The sequence below is a fragment of the Taeniopygia guttata genome, chromosome 5 (assembly GCF_048771995.1).
Source record: "Taeniopygia guttata chromosome 5, bTaeGut7.mat, whole genome shotgun sequence".
NCBI classification, from domain to species: Eukaryota; Metazoa; Chordata; class Aves; order Passeriformes; family Estrildidae; genus Taeniopygia; species Taeniopygia guttata.
Window position 1 is genome coordinate 39,087,865 of NC_133030.1, and position 17,996 is coordinate 39,105,860.

A 17,996-nucleotide genomic window follows, 5' to 3' on the forward strand; every position below is an offset into this window, starting at 1 on the left:
GTGCAGCCCCACAGCTGGGCTGTGATGGGGTGCGCAGCCCCCAGGGAGCTCAGCTGGGCTGTGGTGGTGGAGCAGCTGAGCTGATGACCCTGCAGAGGGACATCCCACCGCTGCCTGCAGCACCAGCAAGGTTGAGAGGTCCCTGCCAGCAATCTGTGGGCTCTGAATGACCTGCGGGATAGGGTTGAAGAGGGCTGTGACTGTTAATCTGCCGGGTAAGAGCAGTTGTATGTTCTGCAGGAGCATCAAGTATCCACTGTGGTGGTTGCCTGAGTCTTGACTCTAAGGATCTTATCTCATACTTTCTAGGTAACTGGAGGCAAAGCATTTGGCTGTTTTTTCCCAGGGTTTGTTAAAGGGTCTAAATATATTGCTCTTTGGGAAAACAATGAATTTTTCTGACTTGTGTCATACTGGATGCCATATATTTACTGAGAAGTATTCTGAATCAACATTTTTTTGAGTAAAAAAATGTTTAGAATTATTTTCTCACTTGAAAAAATGTAAGACTTTAACTGTGTGACAAAACATAAAATAGCAGACACTGCTGCAATCTGCCTGAATTTTTTCTCTGCAGCAGCATATCTGCTCTATCCCTTCACTGGGCTGAGCACAGTCTAGCCCTTTGTGTGCAACAGCTTTATGTTTATTAGCAGCTGTTTTCTCCTAGCTAAGCTTGACAAAGGATAGGGATAAGACTAAAAAGACTTTATTACTCTGCTTTCTGGTAGGCAGGAAGGAAAGACAAATATGAGTGGTCTCTTTGCTGATGTCCTGTTTGTGCTGGTGCTGCCTGGTGTCACCCTTGCTGAGGGAAGATTCTTCCTCTCAGAGCACAGCTCTGCTCTAGCAGGTTGGCACCCGTGGTAGATGACTGAAACTGGCAGAACCTTTTGTGGGACTTTCTTCTCTCCATGATCATTTTTCTAAGCCATACATGCTCTAGAGAATATAGCAGTCCTTGCTCACTGAAGATATTATGGAGTTTTTTTAAGGAGAAAAGATAGCTTTTTCATTCTTATTTGATTATAACATGTCTTGTCTTTAAAAATAATAATTGATACAATGTTTCAAATTAGACATTTTACAAAGTATAACATTTGGAGCATAATATGTAACATAAGAATTCTAGTCAATCTAATTTTGCTGTGATAAAACTTTTTAAGAAAAATTGTTGGATTTAAACAGATACATCATACTGAATCCCATTTATATTTTTAAGATTCATAAAATTAACTGGTCAATGACATTACATATTTTGGAATATAATATCTAAATGTATTGACACTGTATTGATAGGTGACTTTGCAGTTAGTTACCACTCTACCAATTCTTCTATCAATAATGACCAAACTACAGTATAAGGAACTCTGAATTCAACTGTTTTTCAGCTCAGTATATGTCCTTTAACAAAAAATATATATTTTTTCCTCTTGTTTAGAACAGATATTGATATTGGTAATAATATGAAATATAATTTAATGGAAATTCTTTTGTTTCCCATTTAGATTTTCCAGACTTTCCTGTCTTATACAGCATAAGTGTTTTAAATATATTTTATTTTGTATTTTACTGTGCAGCTTATGTACTCAAAGCGTCACCTAAGTACCAATAACAGATTCTTGACTGAATAATGATGTATGTTGAATGTTACTTTTTTTGTCTTATAAATGGATGGCAATTTACACAGCTGTGGATGTGGGATGTTTCAATCCCAGACCATGTTGTAAGAAAAATTGAATGACAGTGAGCAAAACAGCAGTAATTATAAAACTAATTACTAAATGCTGATGATGCCCATAGGCTTTGCATAACTAAAATTAGAAAAGGAAATTGCTTTCGGCTTCAGAGAGGCAACATGCTAGTTATTTCACTGTTTCAGTCAAAATTGAACATGGTGTATAAAGTTCAATCACAAAAAACCCCCACATTATTTTATGCACATATTTTTTCATAGTAAAATGTTGAAGAATTCAGCCTTTTTGTCTTTTAATACAAACACATCTATAACATAAATCATGAAAAAATGACATGAAACTACTTGTTGGACATCTTTCTCTATAGTTTTACAAGACCTGATTTACCAGCTTTATGTTTATCAAAAACATGCACAAATATAAAAAAAGAAAGGGATTCCTATCATGTAGGCCCAAATGAAATGAATGTATAGGATAAAAAACAGGAAACTGGATTTCAAAATTCCCTGAGATGAATTCCAGCTTTTATTATATGAATCCTGGGGGTACATGTAAATATATATGTATGTATGGCAACCATAGTAATTTCTTACACTCATATGTGTTTTCCCAGGGATAGAATTTCTAGAATGACTCGTTAGAATATAGTATATTTTTATACTTTTGTTCATGCCTGTATTAGATATGGATTAATGCAGACACATAGGCATAAAGTACCTAAATGAAACACACATGTATATTGCTGACAAACTTAATTTTCCTTTATAGGAATATTGCAGTGTGTTGGGTTTTTTAATGCTGTGTTTATGCTTAATCCTGTAGAATATGAGAATATCATGCATTCTAAGCATATTTCTTTAAAAAATTATTTTTGTAAAAATGGATTAAAATGTTTATCAGGCTTGCAGCTTGTAAGACTCAGTTTAGAAATTAGAATTTATGCTCTTGTTTCATAGAAAATTACAAAGACATTATGGAATTTATCCTTTGAATTTAAGGTTGGGATTTGTTTTGGTTTTCTTAAATTCATGATTTTTCTTTAACTTTTTTAGCCTTATCTGGGAAATACTTATACTTGTCCTGTGGCAGCATCTAATAGATAGCAACTTCTCAAATGCTTGAAAGAAAAGCTTATTGGATTCTCTTGCATCAGTATACATTGAATAAAAAACACCGAGTCTGTGTTTTTAACTTTCAAATTATTGAAATACGTCTAGATTTAACACTTTTGATAATGGATCTAAACATGAAAAATATAAATTCTGTATATTTTTCTGTAATCTGTAGAATTTTCAAGATTGTATATTCTATTACATTTTCTTGGGTTTGATAAATAAACTGGAAGCCTTAGAACTGTCTTTAAACACTTAAGCATATCTTAAGTGTAGGAGAGTCATAAAGTGCATTTCAATGTATAAACATTACAGCAAGAGTTTTCTGTGTTTTTTAAGTGGACCACTGAGTAAGTGTATATCCCAGTACATTTGTACTACAGCAGATGAAGTAGATGTGTTGCATGTTTACCATAGAGACTAAAAAGAGTGTTTGGTATATCCAATTTTGTGAAATTGAACTTCACAAGTCTCACTTTGATAAAATGCCCCCATTTAAAGGCATGATTCTGCTCAGTTGTTCAGAGCAGATTTTAACTACTCTCATGCACTGTTTGTATGTGTAACATACACAGTTCCAGTACAGGTTTATAAAAGACATTCAAGATGGTCTTGAAGATATAAAGAATTAAAATTTCTCTCAATTCTAATGGATTTAGACATTAACAGCAGCATTATTTGTAGTAACATTTCTCAGTTTCATTTCCAATTCTGTTATAATCATTAAGTGATACTGGTGAATGGGATTGTCTTTAAGAGGTGCTTGAAAAAGCAAGTAAGAAATCCTTCCTATAAAGACACCAGTTTCTCAAAGGTTTCTGTCATGTTACATTTTAGCAATCTTTCTGTTATATGGAAAGAAACAATTTATTGTCAGTACTTGAAGGATACAGAATGTCTGATTGCCACCCTAGCCTGTTGTTTTTAACATAAACATTACAGCTGTGTTTGCTTTGAAATATTTGGCCATTATCCAGTAAATCTGTGCTGGAACACTAAATTATCACCTTATGCCCTCCTCCATCATAAGAAACTGCTTTCGTCAATAGAGCATTATTGTTGTCTTTTCCTACTTTTTATTTCTGCATACTCAGGAACTTTGTTTTGATTTGTTCTGTAAAAAGCAGGCATTATGTAAAAGCTTCTAACTAATGAATTTCCTGAGTGGGTAACTTAGCAAGCATGCGGAAATAATAATGACAGTACATTCTTAGTTGATTAAATTAAAAAATTTATACTTGTTCCGAGTTTTTGTGAATGTTTCCAAGATCTTTCAGATTTTTAAGAATTTGATTTGTCTGGGTATTTCATAAATTTTTTTTTGACAAAAGTGAAGAGAGGTGTATCTTTGTGATCATCTTGCTCTTTCACAGACTTCACGTGGTATAATGTGAGCTTTTCATAAAAGCAGGAGGCAATTGAAACGGACAAAAATAGCAAACCCAACATAATCCTAGTTTCACAGTGCTAGTAAGTAGGCAAGACTTACAGTACTGATCCTAAATTATTTTCCTGTTTCTCTCTTCACAAGTATTTAAAATTTATCTCAGCTCAGGATAGTCAGTCTTTTATGCACAAGAAGTGGGGTTAGTAATGTGTCTTCTTCATTAATGCTGGTATCTGAAATTTAGCACGCAGGTGTTCATCATTCACAAGGTGGGGTGTTTTTCCTGTGAGGATAGAGGAATTACCTTATCTTCTACCTTTCTTCCTGTATTCTTGGAGGAGGTTTTTTCCCTCATGATAACTGGTTTTTCTAAAGTTGAAAACCTTTTCTAGGTAGTTTTAAAAACACCTTTCTACTTTTCATTATTACTTCTTGATTTTTGAAAGACTTTCCAGTATCACAAGTAAAAAATCTCAAATCTGAGTAAAGAAAAAATTTAAATGTGTTTAGTCATGTAGCAGTTTCATGGATTTAAAATAGGTAATTCATTTTCTTTGAGTTAATAATCTGTTTCAGAGTCTTGCTGAACTTGAGTCATAACAAAAAGGCAGAGTGGATCTAACATCAGGACAAGAATTACCTTCCCCAGCTTATTATCTTTTCTGTCTTTCTTTGTGTTTGTAATCCTTTATTAATTTATCAGTCTGTATGACAGGCTCATATCTTAGACAATTGGTAATCTATTATTCAAGTCTCTTTTTGTGAAATGCTGGATCTGTTGGTTTCCTGAAGCCTGTTCTGCGTTACCTTTATTGCATTCTCTACACAGTGTTTTAAAGAACTTACACTATTGATTTTAACCCCATGCATTAGATTGTAGAATTTGGTTTGAAATCATTGCACAGACAACCAAAGCCCTTGTGAGTTAAATCTCTGAGATGTTATCATTGTGTGATGAATTTAGCTGATTTCTGCCTGGTCTGTGGTATTGGCACAAGGGAGCATATCAAAGGTGTTTAACACAAATAAACTCTGTAGTTATCTTAGAAAAGGAGCTTCTGTTTTTACCCAACAAGATCAGGTCCACTTTCTCTATGATCAGAGTATTACAAAGCTAGTAAAGAATAATTTATATCAGAAGTTCTGTGATGGAATGAAATGGAGCTCTTTTGAAGTATGATCTCTGAAAGCACAGCATGAAGCTCAAATAAAGTGAAGGACATTCGCTATAACAAGTAATGTCCTTAATAATCTTGTTAGTCTAGTCTCCCTCTGTAAGAGACAAATGGAACATTATTGGCTTATGGGCTGTAGTAAATAATTTAGTTTCCAATATTCAGGCTGCTTTGACAGTAAATTAAAATGACATGAAAGGGGCTTGTTGAATAAAGAAAGTATCCAATCAAATTTAATTGGCATGACTAAGGCAGTAGAAATATGTTTTATAATTAAACCATGTTGTCTTGGAGCTTTATAAGCATGTATGAATCAAAATGTCAAAAAATTATTCTTTGATATTGTGCATTTAAAACTTTGCATGGTGAATAGTTTCCTTAAACAAGGTTCTAGACATGCATATTGATTCAACATTAAAATAATCTTAAAGCTTTAAATAAGTCAGTTCTTAGCATTTGTCTGCCGATCTGACAATTTTCTATAAAGGACTAAAATAATTTTTCAGTCCTCTCAATTTTAAAAATCTGTCTTTTGTACAGATTTTAACGATCCAGCCTTTTACTGGTATATAAATGTTGCCATTTTTCACCTGGTGTTATAACACCGATGTGCACAGCAAATAAGGTTAAAGCATAAAAGAATGAAAACAACAGAAAATGAAAAAAAAAAAAGGAAAAATAAAGCATGTGACAAACTAACAAATAGTTTTCTATTACTAAACTGATTATTTTAATGTTTCTTATTTTAATCAAGCAATTTTAGAGTTTATGTATATTAATCAAATCCTACCAAATATTTTTGTTGAGTTCTTTTTCAAGTTACTATGATCTACTCATGTACTTCCTTATGTCAATGCTAGAATTCTAAAATTGATTAAACTCTGAAGCACAAGAGGAAAATACATGGATATAGAAATGGAAATGAATGGTAGAATTCAACTTTTGTTATATCCTTGGTCAGGTGAGACTGCTGTACTCTCCAAGTGTGACATCTTGCAGTGCCACATGCTCTGGTTTCCAATTTTTCATGATCATAAAACTGATGCTACATATACTATGGAAAAAAAAAGGTGAATCTCTCTTTTTAGCCTCAGCTAATCTTGCCTTTTGCAGGAAAAAGTATTTCTGTATCTTTGATAGGTGTAGTAACTAGATACCCAATTGCCTGCCTAGATGCCATTCTGTTCCTAGGTCAGTGGGTGAAAATTTCCAGCTCTCAAATCAACAAACTCCAGGTGAACAAGAGGTAAACATAGGCTCCATCTGGTCTCTTTCTACTGCCAAAAGCCTCATTGCCCCTGAAATAAGAACCAAGAATTGAATGTGGGGGGAAATCTGCCTTAAATTTCTACTCATGACAAATCACTTATCATCTTAGTATATTTCTCCTTTACACTTTTATTCTCTCATGTTAGAGAGGACCTTGTAGAAAGACATCAAGAGTTAAGTGCATAAGCTTAAATATCTTTTAGCTTCCTCACCTTAAGCTACTTTCTGACTCAGTCTGCTGATTAAACGGAATTTTACCAGCAGTGACGGTTTAGTTACTGATGTTTTATATCATGCCAACCAGATTCCAGTGGATAAGCCCTCTATTGTAGTTGACGAATCCTAGTAAAACTCCAGCTGGGGAGCTCACATTCCTCTGGCTATATCATATTTACATCAGTATAAATATGAAAAACCTTCACTGAACATTATTATTCAATTGAACTGCTGGTAGACATAACTTGTATTATTACTCTGGATCTCATATCTATGCGGAGTGTTCCGATAGCCAAAATTTTTCTCACTTTATCTTTAGCTCAAAGAAGCCTAAAGAATGGCCTCTCAAAAACAAATTGCCATTGCAAATGATCAGTCATCAAGTAAAGTCCAGGTGCAGTGATACTGATGGCAAAACTCAATGGCAAAATAGTGCCAGCCCTTCCATTGCCAAAGAAAATAGCAAATTTTTTTCAACAGGTCAGGATTCTGCTGCAGAATTAATTTGCTTTGATGCTGATACCCCAAGGTTCTCTGGCAAGACAAACTCTGACGCATTTTTCCAGAATACTTTTTAGAGTGGTGGCTGGTAGCTTCTAAATGATTCTTAAAAGTGATAGACAAATTTTTTTATTGTGTTGCATCTGCTTGATGTCAGCATGTTGCTTTAACCAGCCTTGAAGAAAATATGGTGGAAAGTAGACAAAAACTAATTTTTGATATTTTTTATTACTGTTTTTTCTATTTGCATGATTCTGTTTTAAGTATTTTCTAAATTATTTCAGATTCTGAGTTGCTCTTTTTTTCTTTACTGTCCCTTGTTTCCTAGGCACTATCTTCTTGCTTTTAGTAAAATTTAGAGTGTTTTTTTTCAGTGTATCTTTTTGTCAAGGAATAGTTTGTTGGAATAAAGATCAGTTCAGACAAACTCACGATTTAGATCATATTACTTTGATTTTACAAATTGTTTACAAATTTCACAACTCAGAAGAAAAAAAATTAAAAAAAAAAAGAAAAAAGGTAAGTTCTATTTTGGTTGTTCACTGCCTTTCTTCAAGTGTATTGTTTTGATATGTCACAAACTGTTTCTACTACTTTGACACTGAAGAAGTGTACTTGTATTTTATGAGAATGCAAACAGGCAGTTTCTAAAAAGATATATGCTTGAAAAATCTTGTGAAAAACAGTGATGTTTTTAGACTTGCTGATGTGTTAGTGAAATCTAGTGTAGGGAGGTCTGAGTTTGCCTTGCTGTAGGAGTGCTATGGTGTTTTAATTAAAAAAAAATATATTTATTACATGGTCTATTTGTGTTGAAGTGAAGATTGTAATGACTACACAAATAAGATAAAATTCAGCACAAAACAGATCTATTTCCACATGTATATCACTTTCCAGAATTAGTATTTCAGGGCCTACTTTACCAATTTAGCAGCAAACAAAGAAAAGAATACAAAAATGTGGTTTTATGCCATGATATAATTAACTAGACAACCCTCATTATGTCAAGAGTGTAAATTTTTTGTTATGAAGTCTAGATTATAATCAGTCAGCCCAGAATAAGGCATGGGACATATATAATGGGAAAAAAATGATCGTATGTGATAGATTTTTTACAGTATAAAATCCACAGTCATACAATAGCTTACCTTTTCACTGTGACACTTACTAGAACATATGATAATCACAGGAGGTAATCTCCTCCTAGAGGTGATATAACTTTATATTTTTTTGTTAGAGCACCGTGCATTACTGGGGAGATATGTAGTCCATTTCATTTAGCTAAGACAATGCTATACTGTGTGCCAAAGTATCATACCCAAGTTCTTACAAATATCTTACTTACAGATATTTTATGGTTTTTATGGCTTCAGAAAAAAAAATATTAATTATTTTTAAAACTTTAACAAAATATTATGACTGTTTTCCCCCTCTATATTCTTTACCAACCTTGTGCAGAATATGTGTATTTTCCTTCGTGGAAAGTCATCATCCACTGTTTCTTATAGGTGAAATATGAGAGTAAAAAATAGTAGAATTTTTAAGGCCTTTGTGTAGACTCAAGAGAGTCTTTCTTGCAATATCTAACTGAAAAGGTAATGAAGTGTAAAATATGTTGAAATGATTGGGGATTAAAAATCTCTGGTGTGCAGTGACAGTGCAATTATATTCCACAGTAAAGGTTTCTTACATTAAGTGTAATAAATAAAACTTTTTTTCACTGTGATTGGTTGTCATCACTGTAATGATAGCTTTGACCTTCTTCCTCTTCAAATGGCCTTAGCCTGTGACCAACTAGTCAGGATGCTATAGAATGAACTGGGATGGCTGTTGCAGCAAAGAATAAAAGAAAAGGAATATTTGAGCACAAAAGACTATGTTGAAACTTTTGAATCTTTCTGCTGCTTTGTTTCACATGCACAGCTACTTACATTTCCTCTCTTGCAACATGTTAATTTATCTTAAGGTGTCTTTAGCCTTTCTAGCTATCCCTTTAGCTCTAACACATCAAGGTAGCATTTTTAATGTTAAGATGTTCATACTCATGGCATGTTGCTCTTTCTATTCAAACAAATATAGCCCTGTTCATTAATTTGTGAGGACAACTAGATGACTGCAAAATAATTTCCAGTTTCTTTTGAAAGGTGGGACACTCAGATGAAATACCATACAATTCCTTTATTAATTAATCTGGATCATGCATCACCAGGTGCAGAACGTAAGTCTCATTTAACATGTAGTTTGCAATGTGAATACTGTAGAAAGATTGAAGTAAAGTGACTAGACATATATCAAATTATGTCTTTTCTTTTCCTTTCCCCATACTTTTTCTCAGGGACTCTGGCTGGGACATCTGACAAGTAGCTGTCTTGAAAGCAGACCTGTTTATTTCTCCATTGTGCTTTTCCTATATGAAACAACTGGCCCTTTACTCTTTATGGATACTAGAAAGCATCAGTCCTACAAAGAATTTTATATCTCTTAACTCAGGGAGCAAGGAGTACAGTCCATTTCAGTGCTGCAGCTCTGGGATCTGAATAAGAACTTTGCTTATCAACTGTCACTTTTAGAGGCAGCTATTTATCTAAAAGGAGACCCTACCAGGCAGCAAGGGCCATGAAAATACAATATGTCTGTACTAATATTTGGTAGAATTCGTAAATATTATTGCTTTAACTATTTTGTGCAATGGCATAGTGGTGTGTCCTTCTGCTTTAATGATCATGTAAGCAATTGTATTGGTGTCTAAAACCATCTAAATAATGGTATTTCTTCTTACTTAAATGGGTATTACTCATATGACCAGCTGCAAGAAATGAGAGTTCTACATTTATCTGAACCTTGAGATGGGAGAACTGAGAACTCCTTTACTTTATGGGAACTTTTGATTAGGGTTTGGGTAGGTGGATAATGAAAGAGTGTAACATTGAAATGTGCCTAAATAACATGCTGTTACAAGCCTTATGATAGATTTGTGTTTGACTTAACAGCTTTTGGAACCTAATAAAAAGAACTTAATTGACAATTTCTTGAAATTGCTAAGAAAGCCTAGTGATGTTGGTAGGGTATAATAAGGAGTTTTCTCATCACTGTCTTCAAGATTGAGCCTATACAAAAAAAAAAGGATTTATCTCTGTGGTAACTCTAAGTAATTGATATACAGACAAGGTTTGGTTCCAATTTGCCAGCAATAAAGTTGTAATAGGGTTTTCTCTGCAATTTTAGCCTTAATGTGCTCATTCCAAAGAGCGGTATTTTTCCAAGCGAACAAATAACATCAGTAAAGCTTACGATCAGTAATAGCCCCACACTGATGCTCACATTAAACTTGTTAAATCAATTCACAAGACACTTTCTAAAGTGGACTGTCTGTTTACTTTGACTTGCACCCTGTGAGGATTATCCATCAGTTACATTTATTTGAATGATCTTTACATTTGAAATATGTAATTGTTCATGCATGATTGTGATTATAAGTCTATCTTCTCATATTTTGCAGCTTTATTTTTATGACTTATGATTTTTCCACATTTGTGTGAAGTATATGGATATCTAGTAGCACAGAGCAGAATGCATTGTATGTTTAGCCTTTTCCAAATCCTAAATGATCATTTTGCTGCATAATTATGGTGGCTTCTCTTGGTAGATATATATTTCATATTGAAGTTTTGTTTACTGAAGGTACCACTATGTGCAGTATTGTTCTTCTAGGATAAAAAATTAACATATAAATAATGCAGGATTACAGTATTTTGAAATAATTACCAAAATGTGCTAAGTACTAAATGATTTATTAAAGATGTAATTTAGTCAGATTTGCTGCATAAGATATTAGAGTGCAAAGAACCATACTGTACTCTGCAAGGAATCATTTTGTAGATGGTTAATCTACCAACTAGGCTTCATTTTTCACTCAGAACAAACCTGGTATGCTACTGCACACTGCCTTTTGTCAGTAAACACAAAAGAAATCTGAAGTAATCAATCTTTCTTATCAGTAACATTCAGTATGTTTACCTTATTTTATTCTTTGGCTCAAAAAAACTAGACTAATATAAAACAAAATGTAAGTGTTTAAAAGTTTGGAGTTGTTTATCTGCTAGCTAAGTACACATTTGAAAAGATAGCACAAAAACAAAATAATGGCATTGCTAAATGCATTGAGGAAACTGAAAATGCTTTAGAAGGAACTGAGGCCCTGGGAAAATAATGGGTTGTGGGTAATGGGAAGTTCTGGGATAAGGAAGCTCAATCACATGTTTGTGGCTAGAATCCTCATGGATTATTATTGTCTACCATTTTGTGGCACTCTCAAGGCGTGGTCCACACGTGTAGGACGCTGTCTGTGAAATGTTACAGCTGTTACTTACATGCATTGCGTTCCTTCCTGTTGAAAATAATTCTCCACTTTCCCCTGAAGTTTAAGTTTTTATAGGGTGCATGTGATATAGGATTGTTTGTTTGAAATGGTAGCCAGCCAGAGTTTCAACATATTCAGACAAGATGCCTGGCAGAATACCTGTCATTATACTCCACTTCAACCTCACCCCAATATATTTTTTTAAATTTTACTTCACATGTGTCCTTATTTTAGCTGTCTGTCAAATCTATCTATTTTTATGTATTTTCAAGGAAGTAATTAGTCATAACTGGAATAGTAATATTGAGGGAAATGTCTGCTCTTCTCCAGAATACACCAATATTCTATAAATAAATAGGCCTGCAGGATCAGAAGAAACAGGAAAAATGAGAATTATCATTTGCTGTACACATAAATATTTCATGCAACCTGACCATTTTCTTCTGTTTCAGTTGTTATCATTTCACATTGGAAGAATGGACTCTTCCCTTAAGCAACTTCCTTTTTTTTTTTTTTTCCTTTTTTCCTTCTATATGGGAAAACCCAGGCACTTCTTGCCTATTCTAGCCCCTGCTCCATCCTCAGCCTAAAAATAACCTGATATTTCCATTTTCTGCACAACAGAAACTCCAGAAATATACTCTTCAGAAAATCAGTGCAAACCTTATGTCATAGTTTAGCCCCAGTGTGCACCTAAACACTGCACAGCTGCTTGCTCACTACTTCCCAGTGGGATCGGGAGAGAATCAAAAGACTAAAAGTGAGAAAACTCATGGGTTGAGATAAAAACAGTTTAATAGGGAAAAATCCACACATGCAAGCAAAGCCAAACACCACTTCCCATGGGCAGGCAGGTGTTTGGCCATCTCTAGGAGAGCAGGACCCCATCAAGCATGACAGTGGCTTTTGAAGACAAACACCCTCACTCCAAATGTTCCTACCTTTCTGCTTCTCTATATGCTGAGCATGATTCCATATGCTCTGGAATATCCCTTTAGTCAGTCGGAGTCAGCTGTCCTAGCTGTGTCCCCTCCCAAATTATTGCACATGTCCAGCCTCCTTTCTGTTGGGGCAGTGTGAAAAATAGAAAAGGCTTTGTGTGTGGGCACTGCTAAGCAATAATTAAAATGCCTCTGAATTGTCCATGCTGTTTTCAGCCCAAATGCAAAGCACAGCCCCATATGAAGTACTGTGAAGAATGTTAACTCTCCCAGCCAAATACTCGCTCAGCAAAAATACTAAAGTTTCTTATCACTTAATTTGGTATCTTCAGTAGAAATTGAGAGTTGTGTAATCTTTACCTCTTAAGACTTAATGAATATTATTGTTTCAAGTGTAGATTTGCGGGTTTTAAATATGTAAGACAGGGAAAAATAAGGTGGTCTCTTGTCATTGTTTCCTCTGACCCTTTCTACTGCACAGCTGCAACTGAAGTAAATTGCAGGTGATTAGAGAAGGTGTTGAAAATGTAAGAAGCTTAGTGATAAAAAATTTATATCTGACTCACAGTTTAATTGGGGTAGAAAAATAACATAATTTACATAGATTCTGTCCTCTTAGGCCACAATTTATTGACATTTGCAGTATGGTTATACATCTTGCAGCCAGTTAAATGTTGAAACATTTAGACATACTTGAACTATCTCTTTCCTTTTGATGTAATGGCATCATCATCAGTTGGTGAAATGAACTCCAGAAGAATGGAGATATGTAGTATCTGTGCTGTATCTCTGCCTTAACTAATACCTGCACCCAGGCTTGGACACAGGAGTGCATACTGATCAGAAATGGAAGCACAGATGACATTGTCTCTCAGAGGGAATTGTAGGCAAATCCATGGCACTAGATGGCAAGCAGCAGGTGGGAGAGACCCATTCTTTCTTATACTTTGCCTGGACACAGCACTCCAGATGTGGCCTCATAAGGGCTGTGTAGAGGGGCAGGATCATCTTCTTTGATCGGCTGGCAATGCTCTTCTCAGTGCACCCCAGCATACCACTGGCCTTCTTGGCCCCAAGGGCACTGCTGGCTCATGGACAGTTTATTGTCCACCAGGACCCCCAGGCCCTTCTCCTCAGAGCTCAGCCCACAGCCAGTACTGGTGCCTGAGGTTGTTCCTCCCCAGGTGCAGGACCCTGCATTTGCCTTTGCTGAATTTCAGAAGATTCCTTCTGTCCATCGCTGTTGAGGTCCTTCTGAAGGGCTGCACAGCACTAGGGGGTATTGGCCACTCCTTCCAGCTTCCTGTCTTCAGTGAACTTGCTGAGGAGGCATCTCCCCTTCATCCAAGTCATTTGTGGATAAATTAAATTATACTGGACCCAGAATTGAGCTTTGGGGGCACCAGTAGTGACAGGCCTCCAACTAGACCCTGTGCCACTGTTTATGACCCTCTGGGATCTGCCATTGAGTCAATTCTCAGTCCTCACTCATCCAGCCCTCACACCCTGAGTTTGCCTGTGAGGATGTTGTGAGAAACAGAGCTGAGAGCCTTGCTGAAGTCAAGTTGACAAAATCCTCTGATCATCCCTCATCCATGCAGGTAGTTGGTTCATCCCGGAAGTCAATCAGGTTGGTCAAACATGATTTACCTTTAGTGAATCCATACTTACTACTCCTGCCAACCTTCCTGGCATCCATGTGTGCAAAGATGACCTCCAGAATGTGGTGCTCCATCAGCTTTCCTGGGATTGAGCTGAGACTGACTGGATGGTAGCTCCCTGGGTCCTCCATCTTGCCCTTTTTGAAGACTGGAGTGACATTTGCTTTCTTCCAGTCCTCAGGTGCCTCTCCTGATGGCCATGGCCTTTCAAATTGATTGTGAGCAGCCTCGCCATGGTGCCTGCCAGCTCTTTCAATAGTTGTGGATGCTTCCCATCAGGGCCTATGAACTTGTCTATGTCAAGTTTTCCTAGGTGTTCTCTAACAAAGGGAAACCAAGAGGAAGTCATCCTTCCAACTGTCCTTTACCCTGGTCTCCTGAGCCAGAGGTTCCTAAGGGCTGGTCTTGTCAGTGAGGAGTGATGTAAAGGAAGTGGTCACTAACTCTGCCTTGTCTGTGCCCTCTGTTACCAGGGTCACCCTCCGTTTAGTAATGGGTTCACATTATCCTTTTTTTTTTGTACTCTAAATAATTATTTTCTATGTGTCTGTTAAGAGAGAGAACTTTTATTTGGTAATATTTGATCAAAAATCACTAGCGAGTTACATGTTCTGTTACCAGCAGATAATTTTTGGTTTATCTTTCAATAAAAATCTCTACAAAGTCAAAGGTTCTTCCTAAACAAAAATGGTCAACAAACTGACACACCGATTAAAATACACCAATTCCATTTGTCACTAACATATGAGGGAATGATGTAGTGATTGTCAAAGCCAATAATCTTTGACTATTACCAGTACACTTGGATTGAATGGAAACTACTTGTTGCATGAATTTGGAACATGGTTCAAACTGACATAGCTGAGTCTTTTGTGAGATGTCTTTGTGCTATCTTCTTTTCCACTCTGTTCAGCAAGTATTAAAAAACTTAAAAGGCTTCTCTAACATTTTTTATCGCTCTCATCTTGGGTTTAGAGTACAGAATTTGTTTATCGATAGTTTTTTCCTCAATTCTGATTTTTTTTCAGCTCTTCTGTAAGGATGAGGAAGAAGATAGGCTTAATCAAATATTTTTCCAACTGATTAAATGCATCTATCTAATTGACAAGTGGAAGTATTCCTTGTACAAAATGATTCAAGGTTGAAAAAATCATTGTTTTTATGAAAGAAACCCTTTGATTTCCTAATAAAAAGTAGACCATGTGAATAATTGATTCCCACTAATTTGTGATACAACTTACTGCAAAAAAATCCCATTTGCTTTTAAAAAAGTGTATCAAAAGAACAAATGTTTTGATGGGATCTATCAAATTTTAAGTAAAAGGTATTGTAAGTGAAGATTTGCATAATTATTGATGCTACAGTTATTATCTTCCGTACCCCTACCTGATTTACCAGCTCATAACAATCTCTGTTTTTTCTCTTTTGGGTATTGATTAGTTTTATTTTGAATGGAAAGTTATATGGAAAATTCTTTTTAAAAGACATTATTTGCCTCATATATATCATCATTTTGAGGAATAATATTTAAGATGTAGTGTGAAAATAAAGTGTAATGCTTGGTGAGAGTAGCAGTTAATTAAAATAATGCATTTGTTCTTCTCAGGTTTATATTTTTTTAAGAGGCAAAAGGTTAATGACAAAGATTCTTAGGTTTAATATTGTTGTGATATATTTGGTTTATTTACTGCTGAAATATCATAAATGCTAGCAATTCTTGATTTACATCAGGAAAAAGTTCACTACCTTAATACAGCCATACCTGAATTCTTACATAAAAATGTTTTTGATAATTTTCAGTCCATTCTTCAACATTTCAGAGCTATGGAGTTGTTCTTGTACAGTTCTGGCATTTGAATATTTCAAGATTATTCTCAGAGTCCTAATTGCTGCCTGTAACCCTTGATTGGCTAGGAAACTGATTAATCTTGCCCCTTGGTCACAATTAAAAAAAATATATCTAAAGACAAATTAATAACAGCAGCTGAATCATCCCTTCTGTCTTGTGTGTGTTCTGTCTTCATTAATCTGATCCTTTTTTCTTTATCTTTCTTTAAATCAAATTCTGTTAGAGCTTGTGCTGCTAATTTCTAAGGACACTGGTTCAGTGGATGGATAATATCTTCAAAGACAGCAAGGATTACTCAGCCACTGCATACAATGATATCCATTAGCCGTTGATAACATGCTCTTGACTGTACCCTCGCTAAAGCAGCTACATATCACTGTAAGAAGGCATTTTCACATTATATATGATCGCCATAGGTGTGGAGGCCCATGACACTAGAGATGCACTCTGATGTTGTGAGGAGGTCAGTGGTGAGCACAGAGAGGGATGTTTGGCAAATCTGGGATTAAAGACACAAAGAGCAGAAACTTCAGTATAATATTGTAGCACCTTGTGAGATAGTGAGAGCCAAGTGGGATTGAAGTATACTACTCTGAATCTAGAATGGGAGGATCATAAGCTGTAAAATAGTAGGAAAGCACAGGATTGAGTACGGGAAGCATGCAGAGCAAGAACTGAGTAAGGAAAGTAATACTTAAGTACACAGGAAGAGATAGGGTCAGTTTGGCAAGCAGAGGGTTTGGAAGAGGAAAGTAGAAAAATATGACAAAGAAGTGTTAAGCAGTAAGGAGACACTGATGGAGAGTTGCAAAAGAGTATGGGGAGGGGAGGTCACATTGGTTTGGGTCAATCTTCAGATGTAAGTCGATATTTACTTGTAACATATAAAAGTTAGTTGAGAAAACAGGCCAAGCAAATATTGATTTAAACCAATATTGTTGTTCCCTTTGTCACTCTGGCATTAGAAGTTGAACTCTTCTTTATTTACTTACAGGTAGGTATAATGCACATAAGTTTGATCTAGGCTTTTAGGCTTGCCACCAGTGATCTGAAGCTCGACCTATGAAAACTGTCCTTCCTTGGTGTCAAAAGTAATATAGTTTTCAAAAGCAGTACAGAGCCTTGCCTAAGTGACCTACCAATCATGCTAAACTGAAATGTTATTTGCAGTGGGTTTGTAAGGGTGTTCAATAATTCCCAGTGGACAGAAATGAGACAGTGAAATGCATTTCACTTTAGACATGAGAACATACCTGTGGTGTGTGGTTCTGAAGGTGAAAGCTGTTGTCTATATCCAGTAAGAGTCATGGGCTAAAGCAATTCACGAACTTGCTGGAAAATCTGACTGAGAAGGTATATGCTGCTTTGTAAGATTCTTGTTTCTTTTCCTTGACTATGTAGATTGTTGCACAACTGCTGAATAATGATAGAAATAGTTCCTTTTCAGAAATATTTCAAGAATAATGGAATAGATAATCACCTGATAACAAACTTACAGTGAGGAGTATTTGGTATTTCACTATTCCAGTGTTCTCACCAGACAGGTAGTTGTTATGCACGTGATATACGAAACCACAGTGGCTTAGTTTTTAAATTTCACTTTTTGCTTAATGCACTGATTCTTTGGTAGAGAGGTGCCTGACTATAAGAATAGGTTTTAATAGTTTAATTTGGTAGCGATTCATAACTCCATTTCAGAATGTCTGACACTAAAAAGAATTGCTAAGTTACCTGTAGGGTTCAAATTAATAGTTACGTGTTACTAGAGAAGATTCTGTTGATATACCCTCCCTACTTGCTTCAAACTTTCTTTTATGTTTAGATAACT

General features: G+C 35.5%; 1 protein-coding gene across 11 annotated transcripts in view; it reads left to right on the plus strand.

Moving 5' to 3' along the window:
• NPAS3 (neuronal PAS domain protein 3) overlaps nt 1-17,996 on the plus strand; it is a 592,726-nt gene that overhangs the window by 195,062 nt on the left and 379,668 nt on the right. The window lies entirely within an intron of this gene.